The following is a 25,939-nucleotide window of genomic DNA, read 5'->3' as shown; positions in this document are numbered from 1 at the left end:
AAAACTGATATGACTGACGAAATAATCAAACTGTCATAGAATATGTGTGTACCTCATTCTACCTTATAAAGATCGCTTTTAAATCATGAGATCAATGTTTTTTAAACATGTGATGATGTAATGTAATTTGGTTTTTTGTATAATTGGACAAATATTATCAAATATATATTTTAAAACTTATAAAAAATTCACCAATTGTAAAAAAGTCCAAGTAATACATGTTATTCGATCACATATTTTAAAAAAAAATCATGATAAAATTAGTAGAAGAACTTTATATAAAAAGAAAATTTTGTATTTTTCTATTGTTCTTTCATTTCAGACATATTTAAGGGGCTAAAATACATGTCTGTTTTTTTTTAAAATTATCAAAGTAGGATGATTTTTTTAAGTTTTATTCGATTAGACCAAAAAAACGAAAACGCGTCTAGCTAGACGTGTTTCCAATGGATTGGCAGGAAAATGCTTCTAGCTGGATGCGTTTTCATGCCCCATCTGCTGAAAACGCTTTCAACTGGAAGCGTTTTTCATAACGGCTCCCCCACCCCCAACGATTATTTCAAAGTTGTTTAACCCCCTTCCTAGACGTCTTTTTTTTCTCCCTATACAACCCCGTAATTCTTATTCTTTGTCAATTCAATCTCAACTCAAGTCAACTCTCTCTCTCACATTCTCAATTCTCTCTTAAATATCTTTTAATTTTCTCTCAATTCCCTCTTCATTCTCACTTATTTTTTATTCATCTCTCAACTGTTTTTTTATTAAGGTTTTTTAAATTAATTTTCTATTACAATATTTTTTGTATTTATTGAAATTAGTAATGACAAAATCTCCAATTTGTTTGGATGGCAAACACATTTCAGTTGATCAATTGCAAATAGTAAGAATGTTTTCTATTATAGTTAATATAATTTAATTTAAATATTTTGTTATTATACTAAAATTTAATATTTTGTATTTTTTTTATATATAGTAGGAAGATCGGATTTTGGAGACGTATATTTATAATCTAGCCGCTCCTCCATCATCTTTAATTGAACCATACTTGAAAGATGTAGGATTTTTGCATGTGGACCGTATGGGTAGGGGGTGTAAATTGAACCCCACACTTGAAGAGTGTTGGTGGAAAGATGGAGATCTGAGACACACGCATTCGATCTTCCATACGGCGAGTGTACTATCACACTCGAGGACGTCCAGTTATAGCTCAGGTTATTAATGGATGGGTCGGTAATGACTGGGTTAGTTGTCATAGTCGATTGGAAAGATGTATGCGAGCAACTTTTAAGGAAGGTTCCAAACACAATTTATGGAGTCCGGATAGATATGAATTGGTTCAAAATAAATTTTGGTGGGCTCGACACAGAATCAAATGAAGTTGAAAGAGAACAACACACTCGGGCGTACATCTTTATGATTATCGAGGGTTTCTTAATGCCCAATAAATCACAAAATTTTGTCCATTTAAGGGGACTGTTAAAACTCGTGAACTTTAGTGAAATGGGCGAACTTAGTTAGGGGTCATCCATGTTGGTGACATTGTACTGGGAGATGTGTCGAGCGACACAACCGCAGAAAATTAAAATTGGTGGTTACATTCTACTGCTACAATAATGGGTGTGGTATCGACTGTTATTTTTACGTTTTCGAGTGGACTACTATTATACATTCCCGCTCTATCAAGGTAAAATTCATTAGAAAATATATTTACCATGATAAAATTATTTAAAATTTAAATTATTGTGTTAACTTATTATTTCAATAGGTGGAAACATGACAAGTTATGTGGGACTGCTGGAGGAGCTTCAAGATATACGGCTTCGTTAGATCAACGATCGAAAGTGGAGGTATGTATTTTTAAAATCTCAATTATAAAATATTAACGTAGTTGAATTAAAAATTAATAGTAAATGTATAATTAAAATTATTATTTTAATATAGTTTGAATAAACGGAATACTCCGATCCGAGAATTCAAGCATGCATCCCATCCAATTTCTTGGTGAATCCCAACATCTGGCATGTAAAGGTGTCATTGGTAGTGTATGCTACGGTGGAGATGCACGAATCAAATAGAGTTCTGCAACAGTTCGAGTTTAGGCAAACAATTTCGCTGGTACCCCAAGATATCGAAGATTTGTACCATATCGACTTGCAGGGAAAAATCGATAAAAATTAACCTACATTCCATGCAGAATATATCAATATTTGGAACCATAGGTACGACTTTTTACCTAATTGTAAACCCATTATTACTCTAGAATTAGCCTGTGATTCGAAGTACATGTAATGGTTTAGACACCATATAAAGTCATATCTACTAGAGGAAGAGGCGAGAGGTAGGCAACGTCAAACAAGGAGGCCACGACGGGTGCTTAGGAATCCAAGGTCTAGGGTAGTTGCCAAGGTAGGGTCCATCATCTACATCAACATAAGAATAGGGACCAATGGTCACACCACCCTTCGGTCAGTATGGCTTAACTTATTATGGTGCTTTCACTAACTCCGTCATTTTTACACAAGCACCACATCTTGCACCACATTTGTCTGTTTCTACACCGTCTCCATGTATTATTTTTGGACTGCCGCCTCCGTCTTCAGTATATTACACACCAATGCCATTAACATTTTAGACGATGACAATTCTGACGATAAAGTATAGATAAATTATGTTTGGGGCACCTATTGGAAGTCTAATTATTTTGCTATTTGTGTATGAGACACAATATGGTTATACGCTTACACTGATGGTGTTGCAAACACCTCTAGGATCATTATTCTGCCAAGGTGAACCATCTTTTCAACCACCTGTTCCTAGAACGGAGGATACACGATGGCAACCGAAAAGTAATTCGCAATCAATCGCGGATAAAGGTAAAGAAGATGAGAGGCCGAGACCACAATATGTACTCAAGGGTAGAGCTAACGATGAAGACGAGGAGGTCAATATACAGCTTGGACGAAGAAGAAATTTGGCTCGCAACTGACGACCACCTCGTTGTGGCACACATTTTGTTCAACAATATAAATGATTTTTTTTTTGTACTTCTCATATAAAGCTTAATTGTTTAGCTAAATTATAGTCGATAAGATTGTACCGATATTGGATATGAAATGTTTTTAAATAAATATTATTTTTTAATCAAAATTGGTATTCGATGTCATTTTATATTGTTAAACCAAGTTTAATTTGGTTTGCACGGAAAATGGAACAAAGTTGTATATTGTATTATTCTCTATAGTATAATAAAAACTTATGTTTACAAATTATAAAAAAATTGAGTATGAATGAAAAAAATCAACAAATAGATTTCGGTTAAAAAATTAACTTTTAACACCCCTAACCCGTATCTGTCGCTGGAATAGGGTTAAGGAGCATTATTGGAGTTACATTTCAAAACTATCAAAAAATTAAAAGATGTAATTCACAACATCAATCATAGAAAAACCAATCAATAACATATAGATTGTCCCTTATATGAGCCTTCGAGGCCCTAGAAACACATTAGAAGTGAATCGGGACTAAATAAAAAACATATGAATTTTTTAGGAAAAAAGATGAAAATTTTCAAACTGTAGGGGTTACACGGCCGTGTGACTCATACGGCTGAGACACATGCCCGTGTCTCAAGCGTGTGGACATTCAAAGTAAGGACACACGGCTGTGCCCCAGCTCGTGTCCATGCCCATGTAACTCTCTGACTTAGGTCACACGGCCAAGCCACACCCCCATGTGCCAGGTCGTGTAACTCTCGAAATGCAACCTTTAAAAAAAACCTACAGGGGACACATGGTCGTGTCACATGGCCCTGTGTCACACACGGCTAAGATACAAACTTGTGTCTTAGGCTATATGGACAAGAAATAGGTCATTTTCAAGTCAATTCTTTCACCCAAAACATTCACCCACCTATAACACTTTTGCACATATAATCAAGCATTCAAGATGCATAAAAAACATGCATAATCAAGCTAGAACAACATTGTATATGTTCATGCAACCAATATGCCCAAAGGGTATCTCAATCACAACAACCAACATGTACTTTATAGTTGTATAATTTAGACACAAAACAACTAACTTGTAACCAACTTCATACCAACATTTACCTCCATATTCACATATCAAATCCACACTCAAATTATCCAATTGGTCATTTAATATCCATAAATTAAACATTAGCCACATATGTCAACTATAACCAATATACCAAATAACAACATTCAACTATATCAACTTCCAAATAACAACTCATAGCATACATTTTTAACTACCATACCAACTTCCATCATTTAATCACTATAAAACTCCAAAATGACAACCATTACAAGGCCAAATATATACATGCCAACATAACACCATTTCATCACCCAAAATACCATAAATACAAGCCAAAACCAATGGCTATATCATCAAACAAATACACCTATACATGTGTATATTTAAACAAATATCAATTAACTTGTTTTCATGCCAAAACATAACATAATTGATACATAACGACCATACCATTTTGGCCATTTAAAGATATATTAACACATACCAATTTTGGTCATTTCAAATGATACACCAATTTGACCATATTAAACATAACCAACAAGATATCAATAGTACTTTAAGTACCTAAAATCCAAGGCAACATTCCATGCCATAATCATCGACCAAAATGACATATATATATACCAAACTCATCAATTAATATTCAACTTGTAACACCCCACACCCGTGCCCCATGCCGGGTCGGAATATGAGGTATTACCTAACTTAAAATTATACATATAGACATATTCATAACACCAAAACATGGTCAAATTAAAACTTTTTCAATTTTATTTATAAACTCCTTAATAAGAGCCTACTAAGCCCAAAACATCCATTGGAACCCATTTGAAAAAGAAATCCAAGTCCTTTAAAGAACTCTAAAAATAACTCTTAATACAGGGGCACACGCCCGTGTGGGAGGGGCAACACGTCCGTGTGACATTCAACATGGTCGTGCTATTGGCTCGTGTGGCTCACACAGCCTAAGCAATATAGGGACACGCCCATGTCCTATACCCGTGTGAAATTAATTCTAAATGCACACCTACAGGAGTTTTCACATGGCTTGGAACATGCCCGTGTCTCTGGCCCGTGTCCTTCACACAGCCATGACACGGCCGTGTCCTAGCTCATGTGCAAAAACTTGGACATTCTTTTTCTGACGTCAGCAATCCTTAAGGGCCACACGGCCAAGGCACACGCCCGTGTTCTACGCCATGCCCTTCACACGGCTGAGACACACAGCCGTGTCTCTGCACGTGTGTTTACCACCATGCATACTGACTTACAATTCTTACGTACAGGGGACACACAGCTATATCACACGTCTATATGGTGAACCGTGTGTCACACATGGCCTAGACACACTTCTGTATGCCTATCCATATGGACAAAATAAGGCTATTTACCAAACCTTTTTGTCACTCTTACTTATGTAACCTACACAAAAATCACTCTATACTAACATAAGGGCACATCACATAGCCAAAATAACCACAATAGACAACATTTCATTTATGCAATTTACTCATCCATGAAAATATCATCTTCTATTTATAAATCAAAATGAGTATTGACCATCATCCATGGCCTTATACAAAATGAGTATCATATTCATTATATGAGCCAACACATTATGGCTAACTAACAAAACACTAAACAAAGACTCAAGTCCCTATACATGCCAGAAAACAAAACAATGAAACTAGCTATACCAAGGTCTTGAGTGATAGTGTGATCGAAGCTTTTGATGTTACTAGATCCTTAATGCTAGCTTGGTGGCACTATAAGGAAAGAAAAGAAAGGAGATAAGCGTGGGAGCTTAGTAAGTACATATATGCAAATAAAGTGTAATTATAAGAAAATTATATTCATCTAACAGTAGCTTGTCATGCTTAAAAGATATAAATCACTTAATGTCTCTATCTTACCCTTCTTTTCATTCATGTATACTTAATACACTTAGTTCTTTACTCAGGTTCTAACCATAAATTTAGAATACATACCTCAACAAAGTATTCACCAACTAAATCTTCAGATTACCAGTTGAACTCTCGAAATACATATGAATACGCGAGGAATTTGCGTCTAAATGCCATATAAAAAATCAGAGCTACTTTATGCTATGAAACACTCATATTTGAGCTACTCACGGGCCTTTTTATCAAGTCAAGACCCGGACCCCATAGCTATCATGTAACGTATGCTCATTGAGCCACTTACGGGTCTGTACACAAAGTTAGTACCCAGACCCACGTTACCTATAGCATTTATCTCATGAAATCAGACTCAACTCATGAGTTCAGAACACATAATTCTCATCACATGCCCCTTTTTATCCTATGCTATGTTTAAAATTCAACGGGCTTCATATCAAGTCGAATTGCATCGCATTTGCTCACATTGTAATTTACTCGCATAACATGTCGTTCATACATTCATGGCAATAATTAGAATTTAGATACATAACAACAATAAGCTAATTACACATGCATATTATTAAAATATATCCAAGTAAGCTTTAATAACACATTATTTACATATGTACTTACCTCGATACAAAATGATGAAGACGAGCTTAATCCTCGTAAGCTTTGTTCTTACCCCGATCAAGACTCGAATCACGTTTCTTTTGATCTAAATTAATAAAATTCATTTATTTCATCAGCATATCAATTTAGACACCCGAAAGCTCATAATTGGGCAAAATGACTATTTTGCCCCTAGACTTTCACAAAATGACCATTTTACCCTTATGCTCGAAAATCGATTTTTATCAAATTTATTCATATTATAAGCTTAGCTGATTACTTTTTATACTAGAAGCAATCCAAAATTTCCATTATTTCTCACATTTATCAACAAATTTCCAACTTGTGCAAAATAGTCCCTATTAGGGTTTTCATGAAAAATCCCTTCATAAAAGTTGTTTATTACATATCTAATACTTATATTCTTCCATAAAACTTCAGAAAACTACACATATGATTTCATGGCAAAACCCTAATCTCTCAACCATTTTACAAAATAATCCCCTTTATAGAAAGTTTATGTTACAAGGAGTCTAAAAATACAAAAATCATCAAGAATAACCTTATAAATGACTTACTTGTACGAAATGTTAATGAATGATATTTTGAGCTCTCAAAACCCCCCTTTTGAAGATGAAAATCAGTTGAAGAAGAAGAAATAAAAAGATGAAGCCTTTTTTTGTTTTATTTTATTTAAAACTAGTCAAAATTGGTGACCAAAACACCACCTAATTTTTACTTTCCCATTAATTTATCCCCCCTATGGCCGGCCACCCTATTCCCTAAGGGTCCAAATGCTCTTTAAGCCCTCCAATTTAGGTTCTTTAGCTAATTCAAACTCTTATCTAACAAAATAGGACTTTTGCACTTTATGCGATTTAGTCCTTTTTCACAATTAGGCAAGCAATTGCTAAAATTAATTCATCAAAATTTTTATGTACTTATCTAATCATGCTATAATACATAAAATGATATTTAAAATAATTTCCTTGACCTCGATTTAGTGGTTCTAAAATTACTATTCCGACTAGCCCAAAATCGGGCTGTTACACAACTAATTATTAACCATAAGTCCACCTATACATGTCATTATAACCTTAACCATGACATCAAAATCTATCGATATAATCGTTGAATAGTGTGATAGATTTCCAATGAACTTCCAACCCGATCGAGCTTTCAATAATCTGAAAAGTAATGGAAAAACAACTATGCAAGCCATGAATACTTAGTAAGCTCGTATAAACTTAAGTCATATCAATCTATTTCAATTATGAAATTTATACATATCAAGAATAATTCTATACCAATTCCACAAGATTCATGAAACCATATTCAATAACTCACAAAGTGAATAAATCCACAACATCATATATATATCATCCCTAGCATCGTAGGATTTTATAAAACTTTAAACCCTTTCCAATTTTTCTTACTTTCATTTGCATTTCATTACTTTCCATTCCATTTACTTTCTTTAGCTTAAATAACAACATCAATTCAACTCATCATTTCCTTTTTCATCATTTTACACTTTAAGTATGAACTTACCATACCATTACCTTTCCACACTCATTTCATATGCATAACACACAAGACATAAGTATATCATCAACCATAGCGACAAGCTAGTGCATTTAAACATAGCTCTTTTGGAATTAACCACATGATTAACCATTTCATAAGAAATTACATAATTTAAACCTTACCACTCTTTCATGAACACAAGCATATTTCTATTTGGACACTTACCATTTCAATGCATAACTTATAAGTAAGCATAATACAATCCAACCAATAGCTTGGCATCTAACACCCCCTACCCGTATCCATTGCCGGAATAGGTACGAGGCATTACCGAAGTTTATTGAACATTTTCAGATAATTCTGAGTCATTTATTATTCATATTTTGAAAATTATCATAACGTCTCTCTATTGGGCCCTTGAAGCCTCAAACATACATTAAAAACCAACCGGAATTAAATCGGGATCATAAAAAATTTCACAAAATCTTAAATATTTTCATCTAAGTACTTACCATTTCAATGCTTCTTATAATTAAACATGTTACCATTCAATCAATAGCTTGACACTTACCTAAGCGTCAAACAACATCATTGTTAGTATACTTGCACATATTTCATATAAATTCAACATTGATATACTTATTTTCTCGACATGTCATGCTTGAGTTTAATAATTGTCTTTACTTACATAATTTCCTTGTATCAACATATCAAAGATAATCATATATGTACATGTCATGAAACATATCATTCTCTTACCGCTTTCTTCATAAGTATATATCAATCATTTCATTATATCAATATTTCATGCTCCATCATTTCCATTTATTTTATGTATATTTGTTCCGGTAAAGTTTATATCAAACTTAACATAAATTATATTCCATGTACTTATTCTTATTTCGTTTATCTATCTTCATAATTATTTCATACAACTATTTTGTACATACATTTCCATATGACCAATTATTGTAAACATTTCACACAACCATTTCATATAACCATTCGTCATCTGATACATATTACCTGAATATCAATTGTTCAATAGATGTCATCGCATCTCCCATCCACAGTCTTATTTATCTTTGACATGATGCCATAGTGTCTTTCAACTATGGTCTTACTCATTTTCTGTCAGGTTGCCATGGTATCTTTTAACCATGGTCTTATTCATTCCCGTCATGTTGCCATGGTATCTTTCAACCATGGTCTTACACATTTTATATCCTGTTGCCATGGTATCTTTCAACCATGGTCTTACACATTTCATATCATGTTGCCATGGTATCTTTTAACCATGGTCTTACACATTTCATATCATGTTGCCATGGTATCTTTCAACCATGGTCTTACACATTTCATTTCAGAAAGCACACTCCCGCAAACCTCATTCTTACAAAGGGATTACTAGTCCAAAGCAATCCCACATAATATAAACTCATAGAGTATTGTCGGGATTACGGTCAAGTTAAATCCCAGCAACGACAATTACTCTAATGAGCTTGGATCTGAATTACCATCCGAGCTAAATTCAGACCCTAATTCGATTACCCATCCGGCTAAATCCATTTTACACGTATTCTTCGGGAGGGCTATATCAGAATAAGATCACCCGTCCGGGCTAGATCCTTTTTACCGTCAATTCCATTTCCAATGATCCATTGAATTCCATTCCATTCAACTGGGATTTATTTTCAATTTATATCGAGTATTATCAATATTTCATCAATTATCATGAATTGAACATTCAAATCATATTTTCAACACATAACCACATATTTCAAGTATTTAAAAATACAATTCAAGTTACACAAACTTAACTCATTGCTTGTTTGTGTTTATAATTTCATTAATCCGATATATTTTCTTTTCCACGATCAAGTCTCGTATTTGAGTTTTCCGGATCTTTATAAATAAATTTGATCATCATTTTCATTCATTTCATATTCTAATGCATTTAATTAATGCTCTAGGCAAAATTACCATTTTGCCCCTAAACTTTTAATTAATGACGATTTCATTCTTAGGGTCAGGAAAATAAAATTCTTGCAATTTAATCCTTATTTCCAGCTATTATTCTCATACATATTGATAACAGTCCATGAATTCTATAAATTATCAGAATTTTCCATAATTTCAACTCTTTTCAATTTAATCCCTAAAACATGTTTTCCCCCGATCTTGAAATAAATTAATAATTTCATTCAATTTTATAATTTAAATAATAAAATAATCCATTTCATGCAATTTGGTCATTTCTGACATTTTTACAAAATTGCCCATAAAGTTTTACTTTTATTCAATTAGTCCCTGAGCCTAAAATATGCAAATTAGCCATGCTAGATGAATATTCATACATATTTTTCCTCCTCCTCCTCTCCATTCCACATCCTTAATGTAGATAACACACTTGTAAGTAACATTATCCATAATTTTTATTATTTACTTTTATGAATATTCAAGCTGTCTATCTACGTCATAGTCACTAAATTATTTATATCTAGAGATATATAACTCAAAATTAAGATCTGATAATTTTCCATGAAACTAGACTTATATATCTTATTACCATAAAATTTTCATAATTTTCGGTTTATCCAATAAGTACAGTTTATTCTTTAAAGTTACCCCTGTTCTGCTGTCTGGCAATTCTGGCCCTTCTTCACTAAAAATTAATTATCTCCTTGTACAGAATTCGAATGATGTTACCGTTTGTTTCTATTGAAAATATACTAATTCAGGATTATAAAAATATAAATTTAAGCCCCTAATTATTTTTATCCAATTTTTTATGATTTTACAAAGTCAAAAAGGGAACCCAAAATCATTCGACATTGTCTCAAAAATTCATTATATCTCATGATTTACAATTCCATTGCTTACATAATTTATTCTATAAGAAACTAGATTTAATAATATTTAATTTCATATTTTATTAATCCTATAATTAGATTTCTACAATTTTTATGATTTTTCAAAGTTAGGATACTACTGCATCCAAAAGCTGTTTTAGTGCAAGATATTAATTACCATGTTATAACACCCTTATTTTCTTTTTCTACACTATTTCTCATTACTTTCTCTTATTTTCTCTTCACTAACATATCAAGAATATAGGACCTTATGTAAGAAAACTCTACTATTACATTATTTCCATGCTTTGTCAATAATAACAAACTTAAAAACATATTGAAATCTTGATGTACTTACCTTGTTCTATTGATACTAATCTTTAACTTGATTTTCTCTCTCCTCCAGATTCTATTTCTTGAATCCAACTTGATATTCTAACTCCTCATGGTCTCCTTAACATTTTTCTCTCTTAGTAGCTATGGAAATTCTTTTGATTTCTAGGTGAAAATGGTGAATTTTTGGTGGAAGGACCAAATTGTAAAGAAAGAAAACTTCTTTTCTTCTTCCTCTCTCTCACATTGGTTTGCATGGGAAAGAAAAGATGATGATTCTTCATCTTTCTTTCCTTATATATACTAAATAAAATAATAATAAAATAATAAAATATCATTTAAAAATCAATTTAAAGTACTAATAAACTAATATTTATTTATTTAATTTATCTAAAATATCTCCAACATCATCATTGTCTTCTCTCTCTTCCAATTGACCATTTTGCCCTTAGTGATCTTTTAAAATTCCATTTTTGAGTCATCACTTAATTTGGTAAAATTGTAATTTAGTCCCTCATAATTCTTCACCTATTCAATTTGGTCCTAATTCATCAATTTTCCTTGGTTTCTAGATCATTCCACCCTTAAAATATTTGCACTATTAGTCCTTCAAATTTTCATATTTACATTTTAATCCCTCAAATTTTGAGTATTTACTCTTGGGCCACAAAACTTTTCTCACTTTTACAATTTAGTCCTTTCTTAAATCAGTATATCATAATATACTTCCCAGTGACATAACTCAATTTTTCCTCTTCTTGTCACTTTATTTCCTTTTTTTACTATATTAAGGATAATATCTTACTATAGAAATTTTTAGGGTGTTACATGGCACATGCCTAAGCATAAAACAACAACACATGTTAGCATACTTAAACATATTTCATATGAGTTCAACATGGATAACCATTATACTTGAATATGATTCAATTGGATATAACATCCTTCATAACATAACATGCTTTCCATATATCTCATCATTTCAATATATTTCATATAAACATGTATTTACTCATATTAAACATTTATCATTTCCTTTCCAATTCATGCCCATTGAACCGTTTAGAGTACCATTGGATACCCGGAATAGCTCACACAAAGTGTGTTAACCCGTATAACTGTAGTCCGTCAAATCCTGTACATATATGCTCCCATGAGCTGTGAATCAGTATGCTCACATGAGCTGTGAAAATGGGCCTGCTCACACAAGCTGTGGGTCGGAATGTAGCTACACGATGCTACTCACACGAGCTGTAGAGTATCCGCAACACATGCCAGACCTCAACCATTGGTAGGACGTTCAAGACCAACACCCGAATCATGTAAACCCTAATGACATGTCATTTGTATCCTACGAATTCCTAAGGTTCAAACAGGGTTCAGTAGTCGTTGAAACATCGTTGGATTTCCATCGTTTCATTACTAGATAATTTGCATACTAACATATATATATATTGATTTATCACAATATGATCACATATTAACATTAAATTTAATCAAAATTATACAGAAGACAGTTTATACGAACTTACCTAGCTAACTTGCAAAAATGCTAAAGTTTAAGGGCATTCTGGTAATATTCTATTCTCCTTGATTTTTCCACTCGAACTTGATCTAAATTAATAATTTCATTAAATTTATTAACTTAGATAGTAAAACAATGTAATTCACGCAATTTGGTCATTTTTTATATTTTTACAAAATTACCCCTAAACTTTTACTTTTATTCAATTTAGTCTCTGAGCCTAAAACATGCAAATTAACCATTTTTACCCAAAATTGAGGCTAACTGAATACTCATGGAATCCAATACAGCACATTATTGCAACAATTTCACATCAAATCCATGTACTTTTACTATTTTAACAATTTAGTCCCTAATAGAAAAATTCATCAAAAATCACTTAACAAAATACTTTTAAATACCAACTAATATTTCAAATTCATCTTTTAACATAAAAAAATCACTAGATTCATCAATGGTAACATTTCAAATCTTTAACAGTTTCAAAATCGAAGGTACGGACTAGTTGAACCTAGCTGCAACGATATCAAAAACATAAAAATTATTAAAAACAGGGCTAAAACGGACTTTCATGCATCATCACAAGGTAAGCCAAAGCTTTAAGGTCTTCCATGGAGTTTTTCTCCATTCAAAATCGGTGAAGAAGACATTAAGCTGATGATAAAACATTTTGGTTTTATTTTATTTTAATATAATTATCAAATTACCATATTAACCTTAGTTAATAATTAAATAAAACATCAAATTCATGTCCATTATTTTCTACTAACACCTTCAATGGTCTAATTACCATTTAAGTCCATTTTCTTTTATTCAATTAACCACTTGATCACTCATGTAGCGACGTAAAATTTTTTTTTATCTCGGTCGCTAATTGTGGCGATTTATTGAAAACTTGAAAGCTGAAGTTTGATTTTAAAATAAAGAGGGGAGTCGCCACTGATCCTTTTTATAGGTGTGATCGGACACCTAATAAATTTATTTTTAAAACAAAAAGAAGGCCGAGTTTAGGTCTACGTTAAAATCCAGAGAAAAAGTAGGGTTCGGGAGTCGGTTACGCGCGAGGAAGGTATTAGCACCCTCGCGACGCCCAAAATTGGTATCTTGTAAAGCACGTGTTGTCTTGATTTTCAAAAATACGAGTTCAATGTAACATTTAGTCGTGATCTAGTTGAAACACGAGAATTTTCAATTCTTTTGATTTTTGAAAAGGTCATATCGTTTTAACACGAGCCAATTGATGTTCACCCAACATAGCGATGAAATCAATGACTTAATGTTAAATCGGTACGTTGCCTTGATTATTGAAATCAATTAGAAAACAAGAATATGATTTTCAAAGTAATGCAAAGCAAAACAGATATGGAATAAAAATAAATAAATGAAAGAGCTAGGTATATATTGAAGCAAATAATCAATGTGACAATAATAATAAAGATGTAAGTGATATTAAACGTAATACTAGAATTAAACATGAAGGGGAAACAATGAATATCTATACATAGTAATGACATTAAGAATATGTACGTAAAATAGGATGAAAAAGGTTCACATAATAATACTAATATGGGTACATAATATATACATATATATATATATATAACATATTTAAAATGAACATATACAATATACACATATACAGACTTATACTAATAATAATGACAGTTTAGAATAATAATAATAATAATAACAATAATAATAATAATAAACGTATATACACTAAATAATACATAATAATACTAAAATAAAACAATGAGTGGCAATAGTGAAAACAATAAGTGTAGTAATGAATAATATATTATACTAAAATAATACTATACAAAAAGTATATATATGTATACGTACAATAAGATAGATGCATTAACATTAGTAATAAATATAATAGGAATATAAATAAATAAGATAATAATATATACATAGTATGGTATTAAAATGTATAATAGTATTTAAGAATATATACATAAGATGATATAAAATATGGACATGGAATAGTATATAAAAAGAAAATATAACTAATAATATTGAAAACATATCGTAATATATCTAGAACATATACGATATATACATAATATATAAGAATATATATGTAATAAAGTATCGAAATTTGTACATGATGTGTATAAAAATAAGGTGCTTAAAATACATACATAATAAGGTATTTAAGATGTACATATAAGATAATACAATAACATAACTAATATGGTCTTAAAATATATACTATGACATAGTATTTAAGAACATATATAAGATAATATATATACGTGGAAATAGTATAAAATATGACCAAGAATATTGAAAATATGTATATAAGATGACAGATAAATAATTTAAACTACAATAAAAAATATATATATATACATAATAATAAAGATATATACTTAATATAGTATAAAAATTTGTATACATATATATATTATGAATAAGAGTTAAAAACAACTATAAATATATAAAAGTGTATATATATATATATATATATGAATATTAATTGAAACTAAAATAATGTTAATTATAATAGGAATATACTAATAATGATATGAATAATAGTAATAGTATAATAATAATAAATATATAAAAAAGCAGAATGATGAAATTAATAATTAAAGTATCAAAAATACTAAATTGAAAATAAAATATAAAGCACGGGATAGATTCTAAAATCAAAACAAAAGAGAAAGACTTATTTGAACACGGGCAAAACTAAAGGGGATCAAAAGCACAATATTTCAAAATTTTCAAAACGCTGCGCAGTAAGAGGGATTAATTTACAAATCAAATTAAATTTCAGGGCCAATTTATAAATAAAAATAACTTGATTGCAAATGCATGAAAAAACGGAAGGGCTAAATGCGCAAATAGCCCTTCCACTGAAAAAACACGCGGATCCTGTTCGGAGAAGGTCGGGTCGACCCGACCCGGGGCCAAAACGACGTCGTTTTCGTTAAATCGGGGAGGGACCAAAACGGTGCGTTTTGGTCCCTATAAAAGCCAAAAAAAATTTAAAAAATTTCATTTATAACAGCAGAAGAGAAAAAAAAAAAAAAAAGAGAGGGGAGTAAGGAGAGAGGGATTTCCAGTGGGGGGAGAGCACCGGTCCGTCACCGGACCACCGTCAGCGCCGGCGCCGGCCACCGTACACGGTGGCCGGAAAGGTAAAACATTACTATTTTTTTCTTTTTTTTTGTATTTATCTAATATATATATATGTGTATAAAAATGAAATCTTTGTGTATATGAATGTACGGATGCGCGTGTGAAAAAGAAAGTGTCGGCTACCTTAGACTGCTTATTGCTTACTGTTTTTCTTCCTTCGATTTGGACTGATTTCTTTTGTTTTACAATCTATTATTCGTATGGATGTAGAATGGCCTGCTTTTCTTTTTTTGATTTTTTGTATTTTCAAGAATATTTTCCTCTCTTTTCATTCGAAGGAAATTCCCCATACATTGGTTTTCATTCGGCTTTTAAAGCAGATTTTGTTACAATGTATTTCCTATTTTTGCTGCTGTTGCGTGCTTGACGTGCAGGTGGTGGTTGGCGACGGTGGAGCAGGTGATGGCAGAGGCATAGGCGATGGGACATTCTTGTTGGGGTGCTTTCAAGAGTGGCTAGGGTTTCAGTTTTTCTGAAACCCTAGTTAGGCCAATGGGTTAATTGGGCTTGGGTTTTGAAATTGGGTTTTAATGGGTGTTGGGTTTAGTTGTAATGTATTTGGGTTTATGATTGGGCCTCTCGGTTTAGATGGGTATTTGGGGTTTAGTAATTGGGTTGCTGTGGGTCTGATGGGTTAAGGTTTGGGTGGTGGGTCTGATTGTAAATGTGGTTTAAATTTTGGGGTGTGGGAATGGGTTTAAATATTGGGCTGAATGGGTAGTTAGGTTTAATTGTAATGGGTTTAGTGGGTCAAAATTGGCTTGTAACAGCTGCCCCTCTTTGCTCATTGTCATGTAACGAGAATAGAGCAAAGACATAAAGAAAAGCCAATTTTGCCTGGTTTTGCCGGGTCTTGACTTCTTTGGTACCCTTTTTTTCTTCAGGTAACCTTATTCTAGTCCACCGCATCTTGTAGCTTTGGTTCAATCTACTGACATATGCCTTGCAGTTTCAATCTAATCCGATGTAACTTCAAGGATATGAGATTTGTGGCTTTGATCTGCTTCCATGCAGCTTCATAAAGGTCAGGTCTACAACTTCGATCCGCTTCTCTATCGCTTCAGTGAAATGAGGTTTGTGATCTTCTCTTTTGTAACTTTAGAAAGGCAAGATTTGATGTCCTTGATCAGCTCCACTGCAACTTCAGGGAGACAAGACATGCAACTTTGACCTGCTCCACTGCAACTTCAGGGAGGCAAGACTTGCAACTGTGACCTGCTCCACTGCAACTTCAGGGAGGCCAAATCTGGTGTCTTCCATCATCTCCAATCTTTATTCTTTATTCGGCATGTGATCTTGAGCTCAACTCATTTCTCGCAACATGAATGGACAGTAAAAATAGAAAGTAAAAATAGAAATTGAAAATAGCTCAGCACGTGAGCCAAGGCTCAACTCACCTCTCGTAATATGGGTTGATTTTTGAAAAATAGAAATTAAAATACCTCGGCATGTGACCCGAGGCTCAACTCACCTCTCGCAATATGAGTTGATTTATGAAAAACATAAATTGAAAACAAACAGAAATTGAAAACTCCTCAGCATGTGAGCCGAGGTTTAACTCACCTCTAGCAATATGAGTTGATTTTTTTTGAAAATAAAATTTGAAAATACCTCAGCGTGCCTCGAGGCTCAACTCACCTCTTGCAATATGAATTGATTTTTGTGAAAATAAGAAATTGAAAAATAGAAATTGAAATTACCTCAGCGTGTCCTGAGGTTCAACTCACCTCTCGCAATATGAGTTGATTTTTGGAAAAGTAGGAATTAAAAACAAAATTTGAACAACAGAATTTGAAAATACCTCGGCATGTGACCCAAGGCTCAACTCACCTTTTGCAATATGAGTTGATTTTTTTTAAAAAAAAAAATATATATATATATAAATTAAAAAAACAGAATTTGAAGATACCTCAGCGTGCCCTGAGGTTCAACTCACTTCTCGCAATATGAGTTGATTTTTGAAAGCAAAAATAAAACATCAAAATACCAAAATCTGTCATTTGGTAGAACTCAGGTGTCTTTTCCTTTGATTCAGTACAGCTACCATCACCTCCTCTTGCTCTACTGGAGTACCTGTATATGTCATGCATGATGTTATCATGATATGCACATGTTTGTCTTAAATGCCTTTATGCCTACGTGATTATGCTATGCGCCTTAGGCCTGTTTGTCATATGTCCTTTTGTTATGATCCTTGTGGATCTGCGTTCATTACTTTGACTCTTGACTTTCTCTTCAGGCTTTGTACCCATCTTCAAGCTTCACGAGTAATCGACGTTTCTCAAATATCACTCTTTTGCCTCTGGTTGAGCTTTGTCCTTGCTTTGAGGCTCTTGTATTTGTCAAATTTTCATCCAGGTAATGCTTAACACTACTTTTGTTTAGAGTATGTCATTTCACTATTTATCATGTAAATAAACCGCATAATGAGATGCACGAAAATGGTCAGGTAGGGATAAACAGGATGCCTCACATTTATTTCAAAGGTAACAAACAAAGAAAATTAACCACAAATAGTAAAATGTATCATAAAGAGAAAGGGGATCGCATTCAACGGATACAAATGCTCTAGATGTTCAACACATGAACTCTTCCACGTTCCTTCATCAAGAATCTTTTCGAGCATGGCTTATTGCGTAGAAGATTTTGAGCTTTCATAAATGCTTCAAATACTGTAGTCTCGTTGTTTGACCCACCGTTCGAAACGCCTTGTTCTTTAAGCCCGGGTTTGCTTCATTAGAATGCCCTTTCGGGTTTTCATCCTAATCTTTTGTGTTAATCAAGACGCCCTTTTCGGGTTTTCACCTTGATCCCTTTTTTTTTTGAGATGCCCGTTTCGGGATTTCATCTTGATTTTCTTTTTTCAAGCATAATATTTCTTCACAGTATCTGAGTTCACTAGATTCGGTAACTCCTTCCCATCCATCTCAGTGAGAATCAAAGCTCCGCCCGAGAATACTTTCTTTACGACGTATGGTCCTTCCCAATTTGGTGCCCATTTTCCTCGCAGGTCCTTTTTATTGAAAGAATCTTTCTCAGCACGAGTTCTCCTTCGTGGAATTTTCTTAGTCATACTTTCTTGTCATGGGCTGCAATCATTCTCTTCTGGTACATCTGTCTGTGACAAATTACCTTTAAACGTTTTTCTTCGATGAGGTTTAACTGGTCATATCGGGCTCGAACCCATTCTGCTTCTTCTAGTTTCGATTCCATTAAGACTCGTAGAGAGGGGACCTCAACCTCGATAGGTAGCACAGCTTCCATTCCATAGGCCAGAGAGAAAGGAGTTGCTCCCGTAGATGTCTGCACAGATGTGCGATATGCGTACAAAGCAAATAGTAGCTTCTTATGCCAGTCTTTATATGTCTCGGTCATTTTCCCAATGATCTTCTTAATATTCTTGTTGGCTGCTTCAACCGCTCCATTCATTTTTGGGCGATAGGGTGATGAGTTATGATGCTTTATTTGAAATTGCTCACACACTTCCTTCATCATCTTGTTATTCAGATTCAGGGCATTATCTGAAATGATTCTTTCAGGCAAACCATATCGACAAATGATTTCCTTTTTCAAAAACCTGCAAACTGCAGTCTTCGTCACATTAGCAAATGAGACGGCTTCTATCCATTTTGTAAAGTAATCAATGACCACAAAAATGAATCTGTGTCCATTAGAAGCTTTTGGGGAAATTGGCCCTATAAAATCCATGCCCCACATAGAAAAGGGCCATGGAGAAGTCATTACATGAAGAGGTGAAGGGGCTACATGAATTTTATCACCATAAATTTGACATTTGTGGCATTTTCGTGCAAAACTAATGCAATCACTTTCCATCGTCAGCCAGTAATAACCGAGTCTCATAATCTTCCTGGCCATAGTGAAACCATTGGCATGTGTCCCACAAACTCCTTCATGGACATCTTCAAGTATTTTTCTAGCTTCAATAGCACCCACGCATCTCAAGAGCACCTGATCTTTTCCTTTATTTGTACAGGATGTCCCCATCAAGAACAAATCCCGCTGCCATCCTTTTGATTGTTCTTTTGTCGTTCTCATTTGCTTGTTCGGGATACCTTTGATTCTTGATATATTCTAAGATACCATGGAACTATGGCCGTCCATTTGGCTCTTTTTTAATGCTGAAACAATGTACAGGGACTTCATATATGCTCATTTGAAGAGGCATTATTTCTGTTTCTTTGTTTGCTTTGAACATTGAAGCCAAAGTGGCTAGGGCATCAGCCAATTGGTTTTCTTCTCGTGGGAAGTAATTAAAAGTTATTTCTTTAAATTCTTTGATCAGTCCTACCACTAGATCGCTGTATTTAACTAATTTCGAATCTCTCACTTCCTAATCTCCACAGATTTGGTAAATCACCAATACTGAGTCTCCGTATAACTCTAAATTTTTGATGTTTTGTTCAATTGCTGCACGAAGTCCCATGATACAGGCCTCATATTTCACTATGTTATTGGTACAGAAGAAATTCAGCCTGGCAGTGAACGGATAATGGTTCCCTTCTGGTGATACTAAGACTGCTCCAATCCCGTGCCCTAATGCATTCGATGCACCATCAAAGCTTATCTTCCATGACTTCTCTTTTGGTGACTCGCATTCTTTTTCCGTGATGCACATCAAGTCTTCATCCGGGAAATCAAATCTCAATGGCTCGTATTCCTCCATTGTTCGAGTTGCTAAGAAATCAGCTATTGCACTTCCTTTTATCAACTTTTGACTCACATAGATGATGTCGTACTCCGATAGTAAGATCTGCCATCGTGCCATTCTTCCTGAGAGTGCAGGTGACTCCATCATGTACTTTATTGGATCTAGCTTTGAAATTAACCATGTCGTATGATACAACATATATTGCCTAAGTCTCCGAGCTACCCAAACCAGAGCGCAATAGTATTTTTCAATGGATGAATACTTTTCCTCGTGTTCATTGAACTTTTTGCTAAGGTAGTAGATCACTTTTTCTTTCTTTCTTGACTCGTCGTGTTGCCCCAGCACGCAACCTATTGACTTTTCAAACACAGTCAAATACAGTATCAATGGTCTTCCCGGAGTTGACGGTACTAGCACTGGAGGACTAGAAAAATATTGTTTTATCTTATCAAAGGCCACCTGGCATTCCTTATTCCATTCTCCCGAGTTGTGTTTTCGAAGAAGCCGAAAGATTGGGTCGCATTGGTTTGTAAGTTGAGCGATGAATCGAGCGATGTAGTTCAACCTCCCTAAAAATCCTTTGACTTCTTTTTACGTGTGCGGAGGTGGTAACTCTTGAATGGCTTTTATTTTATCTGGATCAACTTCAATGCCTCTTTCGCTGACGATGAAGCCTAGCAATTTTCCCGAGGTAGCCCCAAACGTACATTTGGCTGGGTTGAGCTTTAGCTGGATCTTTCTCAGTCTGTCGAACAACTTCTTCAGGTACACTACATGCTCTTCTTCCCCTCGGGATTTAGCAATCATATCGTCGACGTAGACCTATATTTCTTTATGTATCATGTCATGGAATAACGTTACCATAGCCCTCTGATATGTTGCCCCAGCATTCTTCAATCCGAACGGCATACCTTGTAGCAGAATGTTCCCTATATTGTTATGAAAGTAGTTTTCTCCATATCCTCAAGGGCCATCTTGATCTGATTATACCTCGAGAATCCATCCATGAAAGAAAACAATGAATGCTTGGCTGTATTATCGACCAATGTATCGATGTGTGGCAAAGGGAAATTATTTTTAGGACTTACTCGATTCAGGTTACGATAATCCACGCACATTCCTTTACCGTCTTTCTTTGGAACCAGGACTATGTTAGCCACCCACTCTGGATATTTGAAGGTTTGTAGGAAGCCAGCATCAAATTGCTTCTTGACTTCCTCTTTTATCTTTAACAGCATTTCAGGTCTCATTCGTCTTAGCTTTTGTTGAATGGGTTTGCATTCTGGCTTTAATGGGAGCTTATGGACCACTACATCTTCATCCAATCCTGGCATATCCTGATATGACCATGCGAATACATCTTTGTACTCATGAACAAAGTAATCAAATTGTGCTGGTGCCCCCAAATAGAGGTCCCAATCTTCACCTTTTGCTTCCTTTCTTGGTTCCCAAATTTATTGTTTCAATGATTCTTGATGAGGCAAAATCTGTTTATCCTCTTGTTCCACCATTCTTAGCAAGTCGAGAGGCGAGACATAGTCTTGACATTTTCTTGACTTCAATTCTCCTAAACAAACAGCCTTCTCAAAATCGATTTCAAGACTCATAATGGGTTTGTTCATGCGGTTGATATCTGAGCACCTGAAAGTTGAATGGAAAAGGAAACTATAGAGGAGTATCAAAGTATTGGAATGAACAAACGGAATGTTATGACATGGCATGAGGCAAATGTAAGGATAGGCTATGAAATGAGAAAATGATTATGAAATTAGTGATAATGCGAAAGAATGTGACAAAATGCATCTTCATTGATGTTCATTTAAATGATAAAGAGTAAATCATAAGCTCTTACAAAAGAATCCCTACTATTACTAGGGGCACACAAAAAGAATAGTGTTAATATTGAGCATTACTCTGGAGAATATTTAGAAACTACAAGGAGCTCCACAGCAGTCCAATTGTTCAAAACGAATCCAGGAGGACAACGGCGTATCGTTGTAACATCCTTAATTGCATCACTTCCTTTGTCAATGACATTTATACTGACATTCTGAAGACCCCTTTTAATAATTAACAGTGTGCTTCGTGGATTGTCTTGCTCGGGGTATATCATTCCTGCAGATGTAAATGTTTTTGACAAAGGAGGGTACGTTATGGGCTCCCATTCTATTTCTCGGCCTAAGGTTCTTGCGATCCTTTTTTCCTGATCTTTTTTCCTGATCTTTCTTCCATTGTTTTCTTCTTTGACGTATATCCGGCTGGAACCCCAAACCGTATCGGGCCTTGTGGTGTACTGGCTTTAGAGCCCTGACTACTCCTTGCAGATATCTCCCTAAACCTTTTCTCGCTCGAGCTCCCCTTCCTATAGTCAATTTGACACCCATTCTGGTATTTCTTAACAGTTTTGGCACCGAAATTCTGTTTCCCTCAGCGACAAAAGTGGCATTGACAAATTCAAAGGATTTGACGGAACATTCCACTGCGTCTTTACTCACTTCGATATATGGTGCGTCGGTAGAAATAGATGCTACAATGTCTTCTTCTCCCTCGACAGTGACCAAATAGCCATCCATGATAAATTTCACCTTTTGATGGAGGGATGATGGGACCGCTCCAGCGGAATGGATCTAAGGTCTTCCCAAAAGGCAGTTATATGAGGGTGTAATGTCTATGACTTGGAATTCGACATCATATATGTAGGGACCCACTTCTAGAGGGATCTCGATTTTTCCCATGACTTCACGCCTTATCTCGTCGAATACCTTTATTATGGAATGGAAAGGCCTTAGATAGGAAAAATCCATCGGGATCTTGGAAAGTGTGGCCAAAGGCATGATGTTGAGTGCCGATCCATTGTCGATGAGTACGTTCGGTATTATATAACCCTTGCAGCGGGTTGTAATATGCAATGCTTTCACGGAGCCTCTATCATTGGGTGGTATTTCATCATCACTAAAAGAAATGAAATTATCCGCGTTTAGGTTATTCACCCATTTGTCAAGCTTCTCAATGGATATATTGTTTGCCATGTAAGCTTGATTCAACACCTTTAACAAGACGTTCCAGTGTGGCTCTGAATTTAACAATAGAGATAATACCGAGATTCGTGCTAGTTGTTTACTCAATTGTTCCACCACGTTGTACTCACTATGCTTGATAAATTTTAAGAACTCCTGTGCTTCCTCCTCATTCACAGGCTTTTTAGTTTCTTGCACGGGTGGAGTTTCCTGCTCCACTTTGGCCTCATACATCACTGGCTTTCCTTTTAGTTTCAAATCACTATTCTTCTTTGTCAGCTCGACTTCTTTAGAATAGCACCACCCACTGCGGGTAAAATGGCCTACCTTCCCAACATCTCCGGTTGTGGCTTCGAACTTTTCAACTTCAGGTGTGATGATGTTGACGTCATATTTCCACGGTATCGCCTTGTCGTCCTTGTAAGGGAAAGGAGATGGTACTTCGATTATTACTTTCGGTTTCACCGGTTCCTTCTTCGCGTCGTAATAAATTACTAACGGCCGATCAGCACTATAAGGGAGAACTGATGATTGGCTGTCAGAGGCGCATACTTCTCCTTCGTTGGCCTCTTCCCTTTTGTTAAGAACCTTAATCTCCTTATTATCCATCCGGTCTTGAAGTAACCTTTTAAATTCCTCGCACGCTTGAATGTCGTGTCCTACAATTCCATGGAAATCGCAAAAACTTTGACCTTCTTCTCCAAAAATTCTATCGGGGTGACAGAGTAATCCTTTTTTAATCAGTACCTCCCAGATTTTCTGCAGAGGTGTCCTTATTTCTGAAACATATCTTCTGACTTGCCATTCATCCTCTTTCTCCACTGCGCTTACATTCCCTTCGGTATGGTTAGGGAACGGGTTCCCAGTTGTATTACTGGCATTATCGAATCGTAGGATGCCCGCATCAATGAGTCCTTGAACTCTCCTCTTAAAGGCTAGGCAATTCTCCGTGGAATGTCCTTGGTTCCCAGCATGGTATGCACAACTAACGTTTGGATCGTACCACTTCGGGTATGGAGGTTTAAGGGGTGCCATATAATGGGGAGATATTAGTTGTTTCTCCAAAAGTTTTGGGTATAATTCCCCATATGACACAAGGATATGAGTAAATTGCGGTCTCTTGGAATTGGACATTGCGGGTCTTGGTTCGTTTCTGGGTTGGCTTTAAGCGGGTACAGTGTTTTGTGGGGATGTGGTGACGGGTCTTTGGTTATTCATGGCGTATACGGGGTAGGAAGGAGGTGGTGCTTGGTAATAAGGGGTTTGAGGGGGATAATAGAAATTCGGAGGTGGATAATTCTGAGGTCGGGGTGGGTTTGGATATGGATTAGGGGTATAATGGCTTCCCATTCCCACCATATGGGCTTCTGGTTCCTTCTTCTTCATGGACGCTACCCTTCTGGAACTGTCAGAACCTTCCATCCTTCCACTTTTTATGCCATTTTCAATAAGTTCCCTGGATATCACAATATCCGCAAAGTCTTTCGTGGCACTTCCTACCAACTTGTCATAGAATGGCGCTTTCAACGTATTAATGAAAATGACCGTTATCTTAGTCTTAGTCAGTGGAGGCTCTACTTGGGCCGAGATATCTCTCTACCTTTGCGCATACTGTCTAAAGGTTTCTGCTGGTTTCTTTTCCATCATTTGTAGAGTCATTCGATCAGGCACCATATCTGATACATGCTTGTACTGCTCACAGAATGCTGATGCCAAGTCCTTTTAGGATCGAATCTTTTCTCTACTAAGTTGGTTGTACCACCGAAGAGCCGACCCTACTAGACTATCCTGAAAACAATGTATGAGTAGCTTCTCTTCGTTCACGTAGCTGGTCATCTTCCGGCAGAACATGATGAGATGCGCTTTTGGGCATCTTTTCCCATCGTACTTTTCAAAATCAGACACATTGAACTTCAGAGGCAGAATTAGATTGGGCACCAAACTGAGTTCTTTAGCGCCTAGTGCGGAGAAGACTTCAGTGCCTTCTATCACTTTGAGTCTTTCCTCTAGACTCCTATATTTCTCATTCGCATCGTGATTATCCAATTTCAACCTGGCTATCTCTGTTGGATTGTCCAAATCTGGAATGAGTGGATCAGTAGGACTAGCCCCTGGGTTTGATACGAACGTTCCTTGCCCCAGATGAGCAGGTGGCGCAGGTCGTTACTCCAGGCCTGTAGGTTCCCATTGAACGTACCCTCTTCGTGTTGCGTGGGCGTGTGGTGGAGTAAATCCTGGCGGATTGGGCGGATCCTGATCGTGATTAACCCTTGACTGTGGTTCCACAATGTCAG

At 35.2% G+C, this 25,939-nt stretch overlaps 1 protein-coding gene across 1 annotated transcript in view; it reads right to left on the bottom strand.

Moving 5' to 3' along the window:
- LOC108461590 (probable glutathione peroxidase 4) overlaps positions 1-25,939 on the bottom strand; it is a 79,763-nt gene that overhangs the window by 34,409 nt on the left and 19,415 nt on the right.

This window comes from Gossypium arboreum, chromosome 8, assembly GCF_025698485.1.
Source record: "Gossypium arboreum isolate Shixiya-1 chromosome 8, ASM2569848v2, whole genome shotgun sequence".
NCBI classification, from domain to species: Eukaryota; Viridiplantae; Streptophyta; class Magnoliopsida; order Malvales; family Malvaceae; genus Gossypium; species Gossypium arboreum.
This window is presented reverse-complemented; position numbering and strand designations above follow the sequence as displayed.